The sequence below is a fragment of the Eurosta solidaginis genome, chromosome 5 (assembly GCF_040869045.1).
Source record: "Eurosta solidaginis isolate ZX-2024a chromosome 5, ASM4086904v1, whole genome shotgun sequence".
In the NCBI taxonomy this organism is placed as follows: Eukaryota; Metazoa; Arthropoda; class Insecta; order Diptera; family Tephritidae; genus Eurosta; species Eurosta solidaginis.
In genome coordinates, this window is record NC_090323.1 from 271,586,016 (window position 1) to 271,608,507 (window position 22,492).

A 22,492-nucleotide genomic window follows, 5' to 3' on the forward strand; every position below is an offset into this window, starting at 1 on the left:
TATTTTGAAGTCTGCTTTCTATGCACACCGATTACTTTTAGGCATAACTATTTTTCAAGTTTTCTTTGTAGTATATGTAAGGTTTAAAATTTATAGACTTAAATAAATGAATAAAATAAATAAATAAAGACATGACGGCGCTTTTAAATGCAGCGATGTTATGGAGCTTGTTGTGGTTGTGTTGGAATATCTACGTTTTTATGAATGAAAACGGAAGCGCACAGATGCGAATTTTCCGAAGCAACTTGTACGAACATAATACACCGTCGAGCCAACGTTCAGTGTTGTTTAAACATGTGTTTGTATGTGCGTATGTGCGTACAATTGTGTGTGCAGCTTCGGTCTGCTGCTGCTGTCACTGCTACGACATTCAGTTGGCTCGAATGCTCGAATGAAAAATCATTCTTGTCATTCAGTTGATGATAATAATTCCGGCAAGTCGGTCGCGTAAAACGGATGTTTGTGAGAATGCCAACTAAGTAAATACCGTTAAAATACAAAGCGTACAAGTGTTTATCGAAATCGGAGAGCACGATAAAGGTCACAATTAGGTGAAAGAGAAAATTGTTATTACATACAACAACCGTCCATATACCGGCGAACGTTTAAGTGTCGCTGTTAAAATATATCTACAATCTTTATGCATATTTATATGCACATATAAATCGAAATAATAAAACAATAGCAGCATTCAAAGATTGGCACAATTAAATGATTAATATTCGAAAAGTCGCTACAGATTTGTTATTGGTAATTGAATTTGCATTTATTTTTGTGGTTTTGGTGATTGTAAATTCAAATGTTTCAGGTGATTAATGATTTAGAATATTGGCTAATGGAAAAATATTTTGGTGCTTTCGAGTAACAAATTACTTCGTGTTAAAAGATAAATTGAAAAGTGTACAAAAATACATAAATAAGTAGACATGTGTATGACAGACATATACAATATAAGAGATAAATTATTCCTTTTAATAAATTTAAGGTGAAAATAAATATTTGTGTTTACTTAATTCGTTTGTACTGCTGGCAAAGTGTTCAGCAACTGTTCAAACACAATACTAAGTGGAATATTTGAAAGTATCAAGCATTTTGTGTATAACGATCAAAAAGTTACTAAAAGCCACAAATTCACTTTCAAATACAAACTCAGAAAATTTGATTTATAAACTGCTTTATTCGTATATAATTTGTATTTGTTCTTATTTACTTCATATACATAAAAATTGCTTAAGGTGAATGAAATTCATAATTAATTAGTAAAATACTCTGCTTTGATAGACAAAATTAAAAACGGAATTTATTACATTAACGGTGCTGGAGAACATAAAAAAGTGCTTACCAGTTTGGAAGCGCAAGCAAAGCTTACAATTAAGATATATAAACTTGCATACATACGTATGTACATATGTATGTTTATATATATAATGGCAGAACTATATATGTAAATTCATACATACAGTAGCAAACAGAAATATAGCAGTGCCAATTTTTATCAAAGTTTGTCAATTAAATTCTATTTCTTTTTTTTTGGTTTTCGATTTTTAGAAATTTTTGCGATCTTTTCAACTTTTTTCGACAAAAAAAAAACGAATTTATTGACGTAATCTGATAAAAATTGCTATTGCTATTTTTCTCCTCGTTGCTGTATTTAAGGTGCCTTCCATACAAACTAACTGATTTTGCCGAAAGTTGGCCACCTTTTGTACTACACGAGAGAGATCGTCTCTGTTATTTTTTCTACATTTTCCCTCTATTGTAAGCGGGGTTAAACATTTTAGGAAGAGTTCGTGTTGTTTTCCTTTTATATTTTATCAAGAAACTTTTTCAAATTATTGTGTTTTGATAAGTTTTGTAAAAAAAGTATATCACTTGAAGTTTTTTTGTTTATACTATATTATTTCAAGGCTAAAAAGTTGAGACATAAATTTTAATTTTGCTGACATTCACCGATTGGCGGCCGCCGTGGTGTGGTGATCGGGTGATCCGCCTACCCCACGAAGACTAGGTTCAAGTTGCGAGCGAAGCAATAGCAAACATTTAAAAACAATTTTTTTTTGATTAGAAAAAAGCTTCTTCTAAGCGGTGTCACCCCTAGGCAGGGACGGAAAATAATTATTTTTTTTTTTCGTAGTCGAAAAAGTCCTGGTCAAAAAATTGTCCTAGGTGAAAATGTTTGAGTTCCCAGGTATTCCTATAGCAATATCATGTCGAATCATGCATCTTTTTTATTTTTCGAACTTTTTCCATAAAAGTCCACATATAAAAATAAAATCTGTATTTTTATTTTTTGAGTCCGATAGAACTAGTTAAACTCAGACTTTTAAAAATAAAAGTCCGGAAATAAAAGTTAAATCTGGTTTTTTTTTTATTTTGGATAAGCCGTTTCTTTGTTATCAAGCGGGACTTTTATTTTGGCCTTAAAAAATAAAAGTCCGAGTTTAACTAGTTCCATCGGACTCAAAGAATAAAAATTCGAAAATAATTTTTATCTTGATCCAAATATATTTAAAGTCCAAAATTAATAGTTTTGCAAGGAATTATATTATAAAAGGAATAACAGTTTCAGCCCCTGCCCCTAGGTAGTGATTTTTCAAATACTCCGAGTGTGTTTCTGCCATTAAAAATTTCTCAGTGAAAACTCATCTGCCTTGCCGTTCGGAGTCGACACAAAACATGTGGGTCACGCCAATTTGTAGAAAACATAAAAAAGAGGGCGACGCAAATTAGCAGAGAATCTTCAGCGGCTATCGCTTTTTGTATTTTTCTTATTTATAGTATTCACTGATTTTCCCCCCAAAAATACTGCTATCAACTTATTAAAATAAAAAAAAAATAAAAAAAAAACAAGTAAGGACGGGACTGTCTTCGGCTCTGCCGAAGACTTCATACCTTTCATGAATGGGGCTGAACAATAATCTTATCCCGTTCGTAATCCCAAATAATCGGATGTATAAGATAAGAAATATATAGTGAACAGGTGTACATACCGAAACGATTTTTAAGATAAATATAAAATAAACAAGTAAGGAAGGTTAAGTTCGGGTGTAACCGAACATTACATACTCAGTTGAGAGCTATGGTGACAACATAAGGGAAAATAACCATGTAGAAAAATGAACCGAGGGAAACCCTGGAATGTGTTTGTATGACATGCGTATCAAATGAAAGGCATTAAAGAGTATTTTATGAGGGAGTGGGCCATAGTTCTATAGGTGGACGCTTTTTAGGGATATAGCCATAAAGGTGGATCAGGGTTGACTCTAGAATGCGTTTGTACGATATGGGTATCAAATGAAAGGTGTTAATGAGTATTTTAAAAGGGAGTAATCCTTAGTTCCATAGGTGGACGCCGTTTCGATATATCGCCATAAAGGTGGACCAGGGGTGACCCTAGAATTTATTTGTACAATATGGACATCAAACGAATGATGTTAATGAGTATTTTAAAAGAGAGTGGGCCTTAGTTCTATAGGTGGACGCCGTTTCGAAATATCGCCACAAAGGTGGACCAGGGGTGACTCTAGAATGTGTTTGTACGATACGGGTATCAAATTAAAGGTATTAATGAGGGTTTTAAAAGGGAGTGGTGGTTGTTGTATAGGTGGTCGCATTTTCGAGATATCGCCATAAAGGTGGACCAGGGGTGACCCTAGAATTTGTTTGTACAATATGGGTATCAAAAGAAAGGTGTTAATGAGTTTTTTAAAAGGGAGTAATCCTTAGTTCCATAGGTGGACGCCGTCTCGAGATATCGCCATAAAGGTGGGCCAGGGGTGACTCTAGAATTCGTTTGTGCAATATGGGTATCAAACGAAAGGAGTTAATGAGTATTTTAAAAGGGAGTGGGCCTTAATTCTATAGGTGAACGCCTTTTCGAGGTATCGCAATAAAGGTGGACAAGGGGTGACTCTAGACTTTGTTTGTGCGATATGGGTATCAAATGAAAGGTGTTAATGAGTATTTTTAAAAGGGAGTGGGCCTTCGTCTATAGGTTTTCGCCTTTTCGAGATATCGCCATAAAGGTGGACCAGGGGTGACTTTAGAATATGTTTGTATGATATGGGTATCAAATTAAAGGCATTAATGAGAGTTTTAAAAGGGAGTGGTTGTAGTTGTATATGTGAAGGCGTTTTCCAGATATCGACCAAAATGTGGACCAGGGTGACCCAGAAAATTATCTGTTGGATACCGCTAATTTATTTATATATGTAATACCTGCCAAGATTTTAAGGGTTTTTTATTTCGCCCTGCAGAACTTTTTCATTTTCTTCTACATAATATGGTAGGTGTCACAACCATTTTATAAAGTTTTTTCTAAAGTTATATTTCGCGTCAATAAAACAATCCAATTACCTTACCATGTTTCATCCCTTTTTTCGTATTTGGTATAGAATTATGGCATTTTTCTCATTTTTCGTAATTTTCGATATCGAAAAAGTGGGCGTGGTCATAGTCGGATTTCGTTCATTTTTCATACCAAGATAAAGTGAGTTAAAGTAAGCACGTGAACTAAGTTCATTAAAGATATGTCGATTTTTGCTCAAGTTATCGTGTTAACGGCCATGCGGAAGGACAGACGGACGACTGTGTATAAAAACTGGGCGTGGCATCAACCGATTCCGCGCATTTTCCCAGAAAACAGTTATCGTCATAAAATCTATGCCCCTACCAAATTTCAAAAGGATTGGTTAATTTTTGTTCGACTTATGGCGTTAAAAGTATCCTAGACAAATTAAATGAAAAAGGGCGGATCCACTCCCATTTTGAAATTTTCTTTTATTTTTGTATTTTGTTGCACCACATCATTACTGGAGTTGAATGTTGACATAATTTACTTATATACTGTAAAGATATTAAATTTTTTGTTAAAATTTTACTTAAAAAAAAATTTTTTTTTTAAGTGGGCGTGGTCCTTCTCCGATTTTGCTAATTTTTATTAAGCGTACATATAGTAATAGGAGTAAAGTTCCTGCCAAATTTCATCATGATATCTTCAACGACTGCCAAATTACAGCTTGCAAAATTTTAAATTATCTTCTTTTAAAAGTGGGCGGTGCGACACCCATTGTCCAAAATTTTACTAATTTTCTATTCTGCGTCATAAGTTCAACTCATCTACCAAGTTTCGTCGCTTTATCTGTCTTTTGTAATGAATTATCGCACTTTTTCGGTTTTTCGAAATTTTCGATATCGAAAAAGTGGGCGTGGTTATAGTCCGATATCGTTCATTTTAAATAGCGATCATCTCAGTGCTCAGGAACCTACATACCAAATTTCATCAAGATACCTCAAAATTTACTCAAGTTATCGTGTTAACGGGCGGACGGACGGACATGGCTCAATCAAATTTTTTTCGATCCTGAGTATTTTGATATATGGAAGTCTATATCTATCTCGATTCCTTTATATATGTACAACCAACCGTTATCCAATCAAACTTAATATACTCTGTGAGCTCTGCTCAACTGAGTATAAAAATAAGTAGGTACTTTGTGTGGGGATGCAAAGTTTCAGGTTTTTTGTGGTCTGCGTGTAAAAACTATGACTACGAATCACGTATTTCAACAAGATATGACGTAAACGTAACTATTTGATGACATTTTATGAATTTTGAAGCTTCTAGCCGTAAAAATGGGGCAAAAATCACAGTTTATATGGGGTATATAATATATATACCACCGATCTCTATGATTTTTCCAGACAACAATATATGCTATATACGTAAGCATACGTTGAAATTTGAAGCCTCTAGCTCTTAAAATAGGGCTGTACTTACGAAAAGTTTCTTATCTGAACAATCGGTTGTGGGGGATATATACTATATATACGACCGATCTCATCTCTCAGATATCTCAAAAATTGAGGGACTAGTTTGAATACAAACAGACAGACGGACAGACGGACATGGCTAAAACAACTCAGCTCTTCATCCTGTTTATTTCGGTATACTTAATGGTGGGTCTACCTCTTTTCCTTTAAGGACTTACAATTTTGGGTTTCGTGACAAAATTAATATACCATTTCATTTTCATGAAAGGTATAAAAACAATATTTGATTATACTGCGCAACAGCAATTTCGCAACAAATTAATAATGTTATTTATTTAAAAGATGGCATCGCACAGATAACTTTTCCGGGAAAACTGAACTAGCCACAAGGTGTCCTTAGGCAATGTGTGCAGAATACTGAAGGGTTTAAGGTTTGGTGTCTAAGAAAATATTAGTCGTTTAAAACATATAGCATATCATACAAACACCTTCAAATTTTATCATTTTTTATACTCAGCTGAGCAGAGCTCACAGAGTATATTAACTTTGTTCGCATAACGGAAATCCGTAACGGCATAAACTAATCGATATAGATATAGACTTCTATATATCAAAATGATCTGGGCGAAAAAAGAAATTCATTTAGCCATGTCCGTCCGTCCGTCCGTAAACACGATAACTTGAGTAAATTTTCAGGTATCTTGATGAAAATTGGTGTGTAGGTTCCCGGGCGCTCATCTTAGATCGCTATTTAAAATGTACGAAATCGGACAACAACCACGCCCACTTTTTCGATATCAAAAATTTCGAAAAACCGAAAAAGTGCGATAATTCATTACCGAAGATGGATAAAGCGATGAAACTTGGTAGGTGCGTTGACCTTATGACGCAAAATAGAAAATTAGTAAAATTTTGGACAATGGGCGTGGCATCGCCCACTTTCGAAAGAAGGTAATTTAAAAGTTTTGCAAGCTGTAATTTGGCAGTCGTTGAAGATATCATGATGAAATTTGGCAGGCCCGTTACTGCTATTGCTATATGTGTGCTAAATAAAAATTAGCAAAATCGGATGACGAACACGCCCACTTTGAAAAAAGAAATTTGTTTAAAGTCAAATTTTAACAAAAAATTTAATATCTTTACAGTATATAAGTAAATTATGTCAACATTCAACTCCAGTAATGATATGGTGCAACAAAATACAAAAATAAAAGAAAATTTCAAAATGGGCGTGGCTCCGCCCTTTTTCATTTAATTCGTCTAGAATACTTTTAATGCCATAAGTCGAACAAAAATTTACCAATCCTTGTGAAATTTGGTAGGTGCAAAGATTCTATGACGATAACATTTTTCTGTGAAAATGGGCGAAATCGGTTGAAGCCACGCCAAATTTTTATACACAGTCGACCTTCTGTCCTTTCGCTCGGCCGTTAACACGATAACTTGAGCACAAATCGATATGTCTTTACTAAACTTAGTTCACGTACTTATCTGAATTCACTTTATCTTGGTATAAAAAATGGCCGAAATCCGACTATGACCGCGCCCACTTTTCCGATATCGAAAATTACGAAAAATGAAAAAAATTCCATAATTCTATACCAAATATGAAAAAAGAGATGAAACATGGTAATTGGATTCGTTTGTTGACGCAAAATATAACTTACTTATAACGTACAAACACATTCTAGAGTGACCTCTGGTCCACCTTTATGGCGATATCCGGAAATGGCGCCCACCTATAAGACTATGGCCCACTCCCTTTTAAAATACTCTTCAATACCTTCCATTTGAAACTCATTCATAACATTGATTTCAATAGTCTTCGTTAAATCAAAAGGTTATTTTAGAATGAAAGTCGACCGATTTTAAGTTGAAAGATGTTAACTGCTGTTTTCGGCCTTATCGGCTTTGACATTGAATTTATGTTTCAATTTATTTGTTTGCTGCTGCTATATACCGCCACGTTCGGATATGCATGTTTATACTTAACATAGCTTATCTATATGTAGTGCTTACTCTCAGTTGCGAGATAGAGACCCGCATGGTGGTAAATTGGATTAGTAACAGCGAATTAAACTTTTTGACGTCCACTACTCAGCACGAGTTTTGTAAAAGCCTGCTTGATTCAAATTTACTACAATTAAACAATATACTAAATTGCAAAAATTAAATACTGGATTTGGTATTTATTTATTTATTTATTACGACTCTATTGAGTCTAGATCAAAACAAATTTCTACAGAGTAGGCTTAAAACTAATTACAATTAACTTAAGCCTATAGGAACTCAAGGGATAAAGCATATGCTTTCATTCATTCATAATAAGTTTTAAAAGTTAACGGAAACAAAAGGAAGACATAAATAAAGAGGGGGAAAATATTTATAACTGCAGAGAGAGAGAAAAAAAACATTTATAAATATGAGATAAACTCTTTGCTATAATCTAAGAAATAAAAATAGTTTTACAATATTCAAACAAATTTCTTTTAAATTTAGTTATGCTATTACATTGCTTAATGTTATTAGGTAATTCATTAAAACATTTTAGCCCTTTGTAATAAAGATTACATTTATCTGACTCACATCTGAACGCAGGTGATTTAAAATCATTTCTTCTACGAGTGTGTATATTGTGTATATCATTGCCATACTTAATATTAACCCTTAAGTATTCTGGTAGGGTACCATCGACAATGTTTTTAACAAATTAAATTAAAAATTAAATGTAAGGCGCGATAACTTCCGAAGAGATTTTAGGCCGAGCTTCTCTTCCAATTTGCGTCGTGCTCCTTTTTAATTTTTCCTACAAATTGGCGGGACGGGACCTACTTGTTTTATGCCGACTCCGAACGGCATCTGCGAGGCAGATGAGTTTTCACTGAGAGCTTTTCATGGCAGAAATACATTCGGAGTGCTTGCCAAACAATGCCTAGGGGCGACCCCGCTTAGAAAAGTTTTCTTCTAATTGAAGAACCTTATTTCTAAAATTTTGATGTTGCTTTGCCCGGGGTGTGAACCCAGGGCATTCGGTGTGGTAGGCGGAGCACGCTACCATCACACCTAGGTGGCCGCCGTCATTGTGTAATAAAAGTGCTGTTGTTTAACACTTAACCAGTTAAGAGCCGACAACATATCCCTGATGGGCGTGTCATAGCGCTTACGAAGAATGAATCTCATTGCTCGATTTTGTTGCTTTTCCAATTTATAAATTTGGCTATCATTCATTATAAAAAATATGGTTGGGCAATAGTTTAAAAGAGCTTCAATTATTGCTCTGTATATCATTATTTTGAACATTCTCTTTAGAAATTTGCAAGTGCGTTGCATAAAATATACCTTTGTTGTAATTTTGCTGACGGTGTAATTAACATGATCATTAAAACTTAACTTTTCATCGATTTTAATACCCAGATATTTAATACTTGATACTCTTTCTATAGTTTGATGGTTTATATTTATGTTATTAAGGTTATTTACATCGAAATTTCTTCTCGATATGACCATCAATTTTGTTTTGCTTATAATAAGTTTAAGTTTTTGTTCAAGCACAGCTACTTATATATTTCATCCAAATCATATTGTAGCTTTGCAGCCATCTCGCTCACGGATAACCCTGTGGGTATTGCCCTCAAACGAAATCCTCCTTTATCACTTCCAGAGGATCCACTACATCCTACACTTGAGATAATGCTTGATTATGATCAGCCTGTGTTGTTTGAAGCAGCAAAAGGAAAATCTAGTTTTCGATCAATATTTTTTTATAAGGCAAATTTTAATAAACTAAATTATCTTATTTCTACCCATGACTGGTAGGATCTTTACGCCTGTAATGATATCGAGTCAGCAACATATATTTTTTACAGTTCTCTCGATGGCCTCTTCGATTGCTGTGTGCCTCTTCGCCATGGCAGTGCTGAAAGGGCAAACCGCCGTGGTTCTCAAGACATCTTGTGAGACTATATAATATTAAATCTAGACTATACAAACGTTTTAAAATATCAGGATCATGCTCCGATTTTTCTAAATATTTAGTTGCTAGATCAAACTTTCATCGCCTTAATCAACAGTGCTATAAATGTTACTTAAACCGGTGTAAGCTTACATTTTTTAACAACCCTAAACAATTCTATAGTTTTGTCAATTCGAAGAGAAAAACTTCACGATTTCCATCTGCTTTTGTCTATGGATGTAAGGATGAAAGTCTGATGATGATGTCGGCAACTTATTTGCAAAATTTTTTAAGTTGACCTATTCATCTGAACTTTTTCAATCAGATCTCTATACGTACACCTTAGACAGTTCTAATTGTATTCTTGATCCTGTCATAGATATAGATATTGTTCATAAGAGTCTTCTTGAGTTGAAACCGAATTTTTCTCCGGATCCAGATGGTGTTCCTAGTTGTGTGCTAAAGTTCTGCGCTGTCAATTTATCCAAGTCGATCGTCAAATTATTTACACTATCTCTGGAATCTTCTCTAATCTCTTCAATATGGAAGCAATCATTTATTACTCCCTTACATAAGAAAGGTAGTAGGTCCAAGATTGAGAACTAAAGGGGCATGGCTAAACTTTCGGCTATACCAAAAATGTTTGAAAATATCATCACCTGCAAATATGTGGTTTTTTATTATCACCCAGCCAACATGGTTTTGTGCGTAGAAGATCAACCACAACCATCTTGTTTGAGTTCACTTCTCTAGTTATGGATGTATTCTTATCCAATAAGCAAACCGATGTTAACCGATACCGACTTCAGCAAAGCATTCTGTTAATCATGAGCTTTTAACTCATAAACTTGACTTACTGGGTTTTCCGAAGAATTTATTACTTTGGCTTCGCAGCTATCTTGTAAATAGAACTCAGCGAGTTATGTTCAAAAACAATTTCTCTGAGTTGATAGAAGTAACTTCTGGTGTGCCCCAGGGTAGTCATTTGGGTCCATTACTTTTTACACTCTTCAAAAATTGCTTACCTAAGGTTATTTCGTATTCGCGAGCTCAAATGTATGCAGATGATGTAAAACTATGCTATACATACTTGCCTTCTGACTCTTCTCGTTTGGATCTACTTCAGGCCGATTTAGAATCATTTAAATTATGTTGTACAGTAAATCTACTAGTTTTGAATAGCTGCAAATGTAAATTAATGACTTAATCGGGGATTGTCCATATTGCTTTTTTAAATGTATAAAAACATTTATTTGAAGCAATTTTTTTAATTTTATAATTTATTTAATAATTTGGGAAAAATTTAAACAACGTGACATCAGGACGGACAAGGCGACAGCTGTGTTAAGTAAATTAATGACATTTCATAGAGTCGACCCAGTTTTAAAATCCTATATGCTAGATGGTGCTCCCTTGGAGCGCATATCAGTAGTATGTGACCTAGGTATTCTTTTTGATGCGAAACTGAGCTTTAACATGTATATCTCATCTATCATAAACAAAGCATCGGGTGTACTTGGATTTATTAAAAGATGGGCTAAAGAATTTTACGATCCTTATCTTAACAAGACCCTTTACACATCATAGGTACGCCCAATGCTAGAGTATTGTTCCTGTATATGGTCTCCGGGATATGAAAATCATATAGATCGAATTGAATCGGTACAGAAGCAGTTTCTAATTTTCGCATTACGTGGTCTTAACTGGGAATCAAATTCTCATATCCGCCTTATAGAAATAGACTTCTTCTCATTAGTTTGCCAACTTTAGAGAATAGAAGAACATTACTCGGGGTAATGTTCCTTCATAAACTGATTATCGGTGAGATAGACTCCACTGACCTTATGAGTAGACTGAATTTTTATGTTCCTGCGAGAACTACAAGACACTATGTACTCCGGCTAATTTTGTCAAATATACTCTTCGCAATTGGTTCTCGCGCTATAATTAACTGTACAACTGTATTAGTTTTGAGTATTCGGTTGCTGCTATCCGTAAGGAAATACTCTCACGTCTGGCATGATATTTTTCTAAGACTTTTAATAAGATGTCAATTTTTATTTCAATATTAGTTTTGATTTTGATATTGATTATACTTAAAATTTAACCTAATTAATTTAATTGCTTATAATTTTTTTTTATTTTAAATTTTGTTTCTACACTTATGATTTTTTTCTTATTATTTGTACTGTATCTTGTATCCAGTAGTCGACCGCTTTGTATATGTGTTGACTTTAATATAGTAAATAAATAAACATAGTTGATATAAGAGCTCATTATGGATGACCGCGTAGCTTCAGTTTTCAGACTGGTTGGACTGTCCACTACGTTAGAGTAGTAGCACACACGGTCATTAGTTCGACTGTCTTGCGAAAGCTTTTGCTTCACCACTTTGAGTGTTCTTGCGAAGGACAAAGTCTCACCTGGTAAATATATGTGCCTAAGTATTCACATTTGTAAAAGGATCCGTAACGCGTAGGTGATATTTAAACTGGTTGATAGGCTATAATCAATGCGATTCACTCCAAGGGACTAGTTTTGGATAGGGCCGCCCACTTTGGGAAATGAGACTTCGGTGTTGAAGGATGAAGAGTGAAAATCAAAATTAACATTTCAGACGCTATTATATAGTTTCGCAAATAAACAACAGAAGTGTGAACATAAGGCCAAGTGATTTTTCAAATCTTTCTCATGCGTACATATATCCTCAACTTAAGTATGAGCTAAGAATCATTTCAAAGGAGTGTTTATGCCCCTAGAACCTACTAAAGGATTTTGCATCACTTACTTCGCTTATTCTTTCAGCCAATCGCAATATAAATTAAAAAAAAAAAATCGGTACCTTTTTTGGTTAATTTGCGTTTTTTAACAACTTGAAGACAATTTGAAAACATGTTCGCCTTCGGGCATTTTATTTGAATTCATTGTTCATAATTAATTTAAAAAAAAAAATATGCAAAGTGAGCATATAAATTTATTATATAGCTTTTCTTTTAGTGTTTTGTTTTAATAATTTGTGAATTGGGTAATGCAAAGTCCGTGTTAAGCAGACACCGAAAGCGTCTGTTTTTTTAAATAACTTTTGAACAGTTGGAAAGAGTTAAATTTCGCAATAGTTTCTTATAACTGCAGTGATGCGCATCCGTTGATACCACTTTCGACCATATCCGACCAACAGTCTTAAATGAGTAGAAAATATAGTAACGTGCCGGACGCCGCCGCCGCCGCTGCCGCGTTGATATTTTTGACATTCGGCGGCGGCGTGCGAAAAACGACCAAAATCGGTACCGGCGGCAGCGGCGTCGTATATCTCTAATATACATATACTATTTGTGCTGATTAAACTTTGAACTTTCATTTTCATCAAAACAAAATGCATTTCGTAGTGACGCTTGGTTACACTTTTGCGATAAGAGAAGCATTTTTATTTTATATATCGCACGTTTTATTGTAAACTGATTCAACTCGAAATTTTGATTATTTTGATTTAATGACCCACGAAGATAACCATCAGACGAGATTATGTTGACATTTATAGAATATCCAAAAAGACCACAATAGCGAATAACATTTTATAATGGAACTCTATGAAAAAATAAACCTTTTTTTTCGTTTTCCCAAAAAGTTTCAATTTTAGATTACTTCTGTTTACAATAAAACGTGCGATATAAACATATGTAAATACATAAGTATATATGTAAATAGATCTATATACTTATAGCCATAATTGTCAGATATAAATCATTAATGATCAATACATCAATTCAGTGCAATGAATTAAGAAAATAATAACTGAAGAAAAATGGTTATAGTTACATTTATTCAATTACAATTTTTACAATTTTTTTTTTTTTTTCATATCGGAAATAGCTTGCTAATCTATGTAGTCACAACTCCCCTCAAATTCATTGAGTTCGATTTCATAGAAAATGTAAAAAGTTTGTTTTATCGTTTGATTTTTTTATGTACGTAATTTTAATTTTATCGTAAGCGACACTGTAGGTAGAAGACAGTTATGGTTATTTTCAGTATATCTTCAACCGATATTTTCTAAATAGTACTGCACCTTTTAGGTAAGCGTAAACTGGTCGGTCAATAAAGACCTCACAATTACGTACCAAATACTGCAACTGCGGTACAGGAAATAAATGTAAATAAAATTTGGAGTCTCAAATTGTACCAAGATACAACAACAACAGTATGGACCATCGTCCTTACTTCCCAATTAAACCAATTTGGGTAAAATATTAAAGATTTTCGAATATCACTATACAACAGCAAATTTGCAGAAAAGTAAAATTCTTTCTCTTATGATTTACATATAGCAAAAGTTGAAGGTGGCCATCATTTGTATGTCAGATAGCACTAGTGTCGCGCGATGTGCCGTTCTACATGAAATTCATACATTCTATTCATCTGGCAATGCACGATGCTGCACCAAAAATCTGCATTTAAAGGTTAAATTGGTGAAAAGGTTACCGTCGGTCATGTGTGCAGAAGCCTGAAGAGTTTAAGCTTTAGTTCCTAAGCATTAATGGTCCTTACACCATAACCATCATTTCATCCCCATCCACCAATGTTTCTATTTTTTTCTTCAGGCCCCAAGAAGTTGCTACGTGTTGTTAATAGTTAAGATTTGAGGTCTTGACGCCAACAATTTTTACAGCTTGGCCAAAGACCGCTTGTCACCACATACCTTTAAACACCAGTGAAAAATAACTCAGGGGTCCTAGACTGTAGTTAAATATGTTCAGCGAAAATGGTCTGTAAGAAGTTTATTTCACGAAAGATAGTTACCATGGTTACTCTTTTGCAGAAACAGTTCTAGTTTTTTGATTGCAATTGAATACGAAGTAACAAATTTAAAACTTATTTATTATTGTTCACAACAAAAGATAAAAGATGGGCGTCTAAATTTTTTATTAAAAAACAAATTATTTAGATTTCCTTAATACATAATAATACATTCTTAAAATCGAGACTTTTACTGTAGTCAATTATTGGCTGCATTGTTGATTGAGTCATTCACTAACTTCATTTCAACACCACTTTAAATAAATATATTTAAACAACTTTCTCGTCAGCTTAACCCTATCAACAAAGACCACCATAAAAGTAAATTTCCAAATCGATAGCGATAATAGCTGTGTTTATTTTGTCAAGTTTTGGATTTGGCAAATGTTAGTGAAAAGCAGAATTATGAAAATTGTGGTTAAGCGAAGTTACCGCTGTCGAATTTTAGGGCCGATTTCACGAACTCGACTTAGGCTAAAACTTAATTGCAACTTAAGTTAGCCCAGAATTGAGGCTAAGTTTTTTTTCGGTTTCACCAACTTTGCTACTAAACCCATTTGACATACAAAAACCCTATCAGCTGTTTTATACATAGTAGTATTTGGCTGCGTTTTAATTACACGCCACCCAGTGAATTTGAAATATTCCTCGTGTTCCAATGAATTCAATTAGTCGAACAACGATTCAATCCATTGTGTACAATACGAAGTGTGTCAACTAAGCGATAAATGTCAAAATTACAAACAGCCTCGCTCACCTGATGCAAATCTCAGGTCTAGAGTTGCATTTTTGGCACGTAAGAGTACTTTAAGCTGAGTTGCATTTGATAGTTTAATAAAAAGTCATGAGAAACTTAACAAAATATAAAGCGCTACACGTGTAATATGTTTCCCTCATTGAAAAATTTCCATGTCTGTTTACACAAATGATAAGGGCAAATTTATATGGACGCTTTGGTCGCTTCAAAGAAAAGATAACGCAAGGCGTTTCAATGTTTTTCGTATGGCGTTGTCAAAGCGAAGGCGGGTAATCAAAGCGTTTATGTTAATCAAAGCGTTTATGTTAATATGCCTTTTATTGCGATGCTTCGCGCGACATATGCGCTAAATGTATAGTATCTCCTATATCTCGCTATGCAAAGTTTGTCGAATGCTAAGGGATTCAAAAAGTTGAGAAATTGTCAAAGGAGGATTTACAACCCTTTGATGGCTTCAAAGTGAAGAAAATAGCAAGGCGTCTCATTGTTATATTATGGGCCTGCCAAGGCGTTAGATCGATGTAACACAACCAAAGCGTCTGTGTAAATCCCCCACAAATAAAACGGTGCTGCGAGTGGAAGCCAACCGAAGGAGCAGGCAAAAATATGAATGAATACAAGTTTGACTATTAGATACGTTTTTTTGCAATAACATTGTTGTTTTTTCTTTTGAAATGCTGTTACCAGATTCTTGTATTACACAAATATAATGAACTTGGGTGCAGAAATTCAGAAATCCTAGAAAATATTTTACCGATATACTTTGTGGTTGAGTTTAACAAGTTTTTCACAATAATTTGAAGAACTCTACGTTTTCTATGAGGGAAGTAACCTTATGTAATAAATTAAATTTTTAATGAAAATCCATAACTCTGAACTGAACAATTTTCGCCTTGATATAAAATTAAATGCTGAGGAACAGGAGCAACACTTTTGTGGCTACATAAACCCTGTTTCAATCTTTTACGTCCCTGCACAGAGCCCTAATTGACCGTTTTCAACGGAAAAGACAATGGCAACCCAGAATTTCCCGTTATGCTAACTTAAGCGAGTGCCCGTCAGAAAGAAGTCAACACACTTGTACTTATCCACAATGATTCAATTAGGAACTCTTTTGAATCAAAACCTTTACCGGAGAAAAATTATTGCAACTTCTAAGCGTTAATCCAGTACCCACTGAGGGCAATATGGCCAACTGTAACAAATTGTGTGCCATTATATGGACAATATTAATATTTGACTACTCGTCCCAAAGAATGCTGTGTTTGCTAAAATTGATCTACAGATAATACTTGAACCAAAATGTCGCGATCTCATGTGCAGGTCTAATATATAGTGCTGAATGATAACGGGTAAAATCGCCCATGGGGTTATGAGCCAATAAATAGTGATGCATTTATTCAAATTTATTTCAATTGCGGCGGCCACCGTGGTGTGATGGTAGCGTGCTCCGCCTATCACACCGTATGCCCTGGGTTCAACTCCCGGGCAAAGCAACATCAAAATTTTAGAAATAAGATTTTTCAATTAGAAGAAAATTTTTCTAAGCGGGGTCGCCCCTCGGCAGTGTCTGGCAAGCGCTCCGATTGTATTTCTGCCATGAAAAGCTCTCAGTGAAAACTCATCTGCCTTGCAGATGCCGTTCGGAGTCGGCATAAAACATGTAGGTCCCGTCCGGCCAATTTGTAGGGAAAAATCAAGAGGAGCACGACGCAAATTGGAAGAGAAGCTCGGCCTTAGATCTCTTCGGAGGTTATCGCGCCTTACATTTATTTTTTTTTTTTTATTTATTCAAATTGGCGAAAAATAACTCACATTTCATTGTGAAAAACAAAGTGGCCTCTTAAGATGCTCCTAAAAACTACGCAGATCTGTCTGTCTAAAAATACATAATTAAAAATATTTATTAACAGATGGACAATATTTGTGAGTACTTTTTCATCGTTATTACACAATACCTTTTCCACATGGACGCGGCAGTAGCTCCTTAACTTATGAGGGGGAACGGTGAGAGAGCTAACAAATTTAGTTTGCCAACAAATTTATGTTTTGTTTATCTAAATTTTGTATTTAATTATGTTAGAATAGGAGAGAAACAAATTGCGATACTTGGTTTAAAATATAAAACTCTATTTCAAAATATTTCTTTAAATTAAGCAAAACTAAAAATTGTTTTATCTTAAAATTTATTTTGAAATGAGAAGGTATTTATTTAATGTATCGAAACATCTTCCTCATACCTAACTTGCTCACAAATTGAGCTCACTTCATAATTACTTATCTGATATAAAAAGTAAATGATGTCGTTTGCCCAAAGTAAAAAGTTAAATGAAAAATGATATTAGAATCACGAAGTTCGCAGAGGTCTGCGCTTATCAAATTAAGGATAAGCGTTTGAGTACCGACAAATAAAATGTTTCATTCCTTTTCACACCATTCATTGTGTTACAAATGGAACTTAAAACATAAGCTGCAAACAATGATCTTGTACAATCACGTGGCTGAAGTTGAGTCAACTTGAGTCAACCCCTTAGGAACTAGGTATGCGGAAACAGAATGCAAGGACTTGTCTGAGTTGTTTTAAAATCTGAAATTTATGAAAATGTATCACAGGTTTTTCGCCTCGCTAGGCCTGAAATTGTCATCGACCAAATCGTCGGCGACTTTATTTACAAAACGTAGACCATATTGGACATCAACGTGGATGGCATTACGCTACCGACTGTCTTACACTCAAAAATACTGGGTGTGACGTTCGATCAGAATCTACATTTTGGCGAGCATGCAACCGCAATTGTACCTAAAATCCAGCGCCGTAATAAAATCCTCAAATCTCTTGCCGGCAGCACTTGTGGTTAAAACAAAGAGATGCGCATCATCACTTACAAAGCAATATGCGATATGGTCGCCAAGCCTAAAGGTTACTCACTGGCAGAAAATACAGGCCTGTCCAAACACTGCTGTCAGAACCGCTATGGGCTGTCTTCTTATGTCCCTTGAACACCATCTACACAGTACTCCCCATTATGGAGAAAATGAAATTCTGAACAAGCAGTTTCTGTTGAATACCTAGAAACTTGGGCATCTCAACAGACATCTGATTGAAGAGGCCCCACCTCCCAGAAATCATCTCCGCAAGCATTATGGGGAAATAAGGCACCTCAGCGCCACAGCCGTATGAAGGAAAAAACACAAACGGATGCTCCACAAAAAGATCTTTCTCAGATCTCTAGGCCAGGAAGTGCCCGGCGAAATCAGTTCTTAAAGATATATACCCAGAACTCGCCAAATAGGACAGCACTTTTAATAGGGATACGCGCGTCACCCTAGCTCAACTTCGATCTGGATACTGTAACAGGTTAAACTTTTACCTATCCAGAATCAACCCCGACATACATAATGTATGTCCTGCTTGCAGTGTGTCCCCACATGACTCCAACCATCTTTCAATCCGTTGAACCCCTGTTGAAATTGCAAGTTTCCTTGGACTATCGTTAGAGGACATTGATGACAATTTGTGAGTAGTCGCACCTATTAGGTGGGGCGAAGCACTGCTGCAACAACAGTAACAGTTTTTCGAAGTTCCGAGATGAGGTTTAGTTTTGATTACTAACCTACCATTTATATGAGCTCGATCTATTCCTGCTTTGTATGAGCAAGATTTTGGACCGTGATATCTGTCTTAAGTATAAGTAAGTACTTCAATTTCAGTAGAGCGTAGCTTTGCTTAACTGTTGCTGAAGTACTTTTTCAGGTATTCGATGCGCGGCTTGGCCAGAGCTGGGAGTCTGCGGCAGAAGTCCTTTGTTGGATTCCCATACGTTCATTATGTACTTCAATCAAGTTGGAAAACGATTATTTTACATTCCTATAAGGTGGGTTTCGTCAAATGCTGGGGTCACCACTCAGCCAATTCTAAGTCGAGAAGAGATGCCAACTCGTTTTCTTACGTAAGCACGTCAGATTATTGTTGTTATTTGAATCAGTTTCTTATGCTTGATTTTGATTAGGTCAAAATAAAATTTTAACATCAAATATGCAATTTAGTTGTCCTTTGTAGTCAAAAAGGACGGAAAACGCATGACAAGCCGTTTCCATGATATGGCCAAGTCTGTGGTCAAATGTGACCTAGTGAAAACGAAGTATTACACATTTTAGAGTTCTTACTAGTCGGAATGATGGGGAGTTGAGCGATAAAAGACTAAGTCGTCTGCTACCCGCAGTGATGTTAGTGGACTATGCCAAAGCCGCCGGCAGAATGGAAGAACGGTTAAAGGATTGTTGACACCATACCCAGTCTGTGAAATAGGATAACGGTGAATCAGTTGGCGGATACCAAATATGACCAGTGGATCGTGTAATCTTTGAAAAGCTGGCTGATGTCCAGACATACCGACAGAGTTAGATCGGTGAATCTGAAACTTTATCGAAAGTGGAAGGCCTGTGCAGGATACGCAATTCATCTGAGATTCCATGATTCCATGATATAAACTTAGCGTTACGAAACCCTCAGCTTTGATAATAATAATAAAATGCCTGCAAGTGCTCACCTGTATTGTGTCTGTCTCTTTCATTCTCTTGTTGAGCACATAATACAGTGGATGCGTGTATAGTGGTTACTAGAAGTATTTCGAGACAGTGGCATAACATATTGCTTTCCTCTAATTTTCACTAAATGCAAAGCCATATCAACCCCGCGGGTTAAGGGACTTACTAAATCCCGCTTTAGGTATTCCTGCTGTAAGAAGCGACTTAAATCCACAGATTTAGAAAGTTCGACGTGCTCACATCAAATTGTTGCTGGAATAGTCGGATTAGTACTTTAATGGTGCTGATCTCGGAAACGTTCCATTCCAATATCCGCTAGAGGACCATCATTATCGACAATACTCCTCAAAATCTTTGGGGAGTATATTACTGCCAGAAGAAAGAGAAGAAGAATATAATGATAACACTTGTGAAGTTACGAACTTATAACAACTATTGGTCGCCTTCAAAGTTTCCAAAAAACTACGACATTTCCCTTCCGAGGATTGGCCTCATTTGCTACGTTTTTTGTATATATACACGCATGGCATTGCGCAACGCATACATTTTCACTGCAGGGCATACGTGTAAGTCGGTACTTTGCGTGTATATCCGGGGATAGCTCCTAGAGAGAAAAATTTAATCATTCATTGTTATGTTTATACATAATTAAAATCCCAGTTAATAGATTTATGCGTTACATAGACGGAGGGTAGAAATGAGCAAAGAAAATCAATTCAACCCAACGCAAATAAAAACGTGGATAATGGATGGAAAAGCTGAATTTTATTTCTGGTAGTAATGATCCTACACTCAGCAAATATTTACTAAGAATTGATTTTCATGGAGGCCTCATAAAATTGGCAAACTTGTTGAGTTTGATTAATGGCTTACAATCAAAGTTAAATAATTAAGGTACATTGGGGTGAAACGTATTTTCAAAGGTGATCAAAAACGAGCAGCGGAAAAATTTAATTAAAATAATATAAAGTAAAAGAACTTTTTGAAGAGCGGGGACCCCATGTACTGACCCTGACGCGGAGGTCTTGCTCACTGAAGGATCAAAATTCGATGACACACAAACGGTGGCCGAACTTCAAGAAATCAAAGTGCAAAAGAAGCTTGCGGTAGAGAATCTATACAAAGAGGCTTATCTTCAATATGTCAGTCAGACTTACATGCCTTACAGTAATACACATATACTTTAAGCTAGTGGGTGACAAGGTTTTGTTAGGCCATCAGGGACATGAAGGTAATGAAAAGGCGGACTACCCATCTATCACTGTAGTCTAGGCAGACTATCCATCTATCACTGTAGTCTAGGATATCACCGTAGTGAGTTAAATCTACCCGATACAAAAATATGCCATTTAGCAAGCTGTAGTGTCATCCTTCTTCTTTAAGAATATTTTTCCTCATTTAAGCATCTGCCTATCTTTGCTGAATGTGCCTATTTATTGATAACTCACAACAATTTCTGTTAAGTTTGAAATTGATTTTTTCATGAAAAGCTCTTAAACTTAATATTTGACAATTCTCGTTTGTTGTACATCATTGCCTTTAACTTTTGCTTGTAATGGGCGGATAATATAAAATTTTGACAGCATTTAATTTATGGTTCGTATTATTTACAAATTTAATTAAATTCTGAAAAGTGCTAAGCTAACTTAGCATAGAATGAGTCGAATGAGGCGTTGGCGTTTATTTTATATATTTATTTTTCATAGTCAATTATTTTAGTGTAAACAAAGATATGACAAGTTGACAATTCCCAACAGTATCGTATTCATGTAAAATTTTAAGATTTGAGTTGTTTCCATGGTTCCCAATGTAAAATTTGATTAAAGCATAGCACATACGGCGAATAGGAGATCGTGAAATTTTGTACACATTTTATAAAGAAAGCAATAAGCCCTGCAGATTTTCGCATAATTTTGCAATTACATACATACCATAGAAATATATATACAGCTACGTACCTGCACATACGAAAGTTTCACAGAAATATTAGAAAAGAATAAAGCAATCGCCTTAGCACCCATACTTTGTTGGTTTCCTTTAAATGTTTTTGTACGTGTCATTGTCATACAAATTTATTATTGACGACCGATAACGAAAAGTCTTTTGGCTATTAGCGATAAATTGCACTTTGCTTTGAAAAGAACAAAACGATCAAAATATAATAAATTGGGGGTGTAAAAACAGAAATAAATAAATATTTAAATATGCACTGCTAATAAATAATTATGATAATTTCTCGTTAACAAGTTTCGGTAGACAATTTCCCAAAATATGCGCCCGACTCTGCGCGGCTAAAACCAAGGGACAGTAAACACAAGGAAAGCTAGACGTCGAAAGGCTGCAATTACAATAGACTGCTAATGATTTCTGACTCTCACACCTGCTCTCTAAGAGTACAAGTGAACCCGATCCCGTATCTCTACAGCACTTTGTATCGCAGCCGAGGAAAAAACTAATTACCGGCGCACCGTTGCCACTTTGGTCCATTTGGACAAAAATAGTCCCTTCCAACCCCATTTGGTCCGCTGGCCGCTTTTTTCCAATTTTGGTCCTTTTTAGGCTGTAATAAAGATTGTTTGTTTTCAGGAAAAATGTTCAACGCTGCCCAAAAAACTTTCCACACCTTCACTAACTCTTATATAATTTACAATTAATCCCAATGGATTTCC

General features: G+C 35.3%; 1 protein-coding gene across 1 annotated transcript in view; it reads left to right on the plus strand.

Moving 5' to 3' along the window:
* The first annotated feature begins 428 nt into the window (after nt 1-428).
* The window catches only part of CrzR (corazonin receptor), a 65,732-nt gene continuing 43,668 nt past the window's right edge, over nt 429-22,492 (plus strand). The window contains exon 1 of the mRNA XM_067790647.1: nt 429-750. The gene's annotated coding sequence lies outside the window, so the exon portion shown is untranslated. The remainder of the gene's footprint in view (nt 751-22,492) is intronic.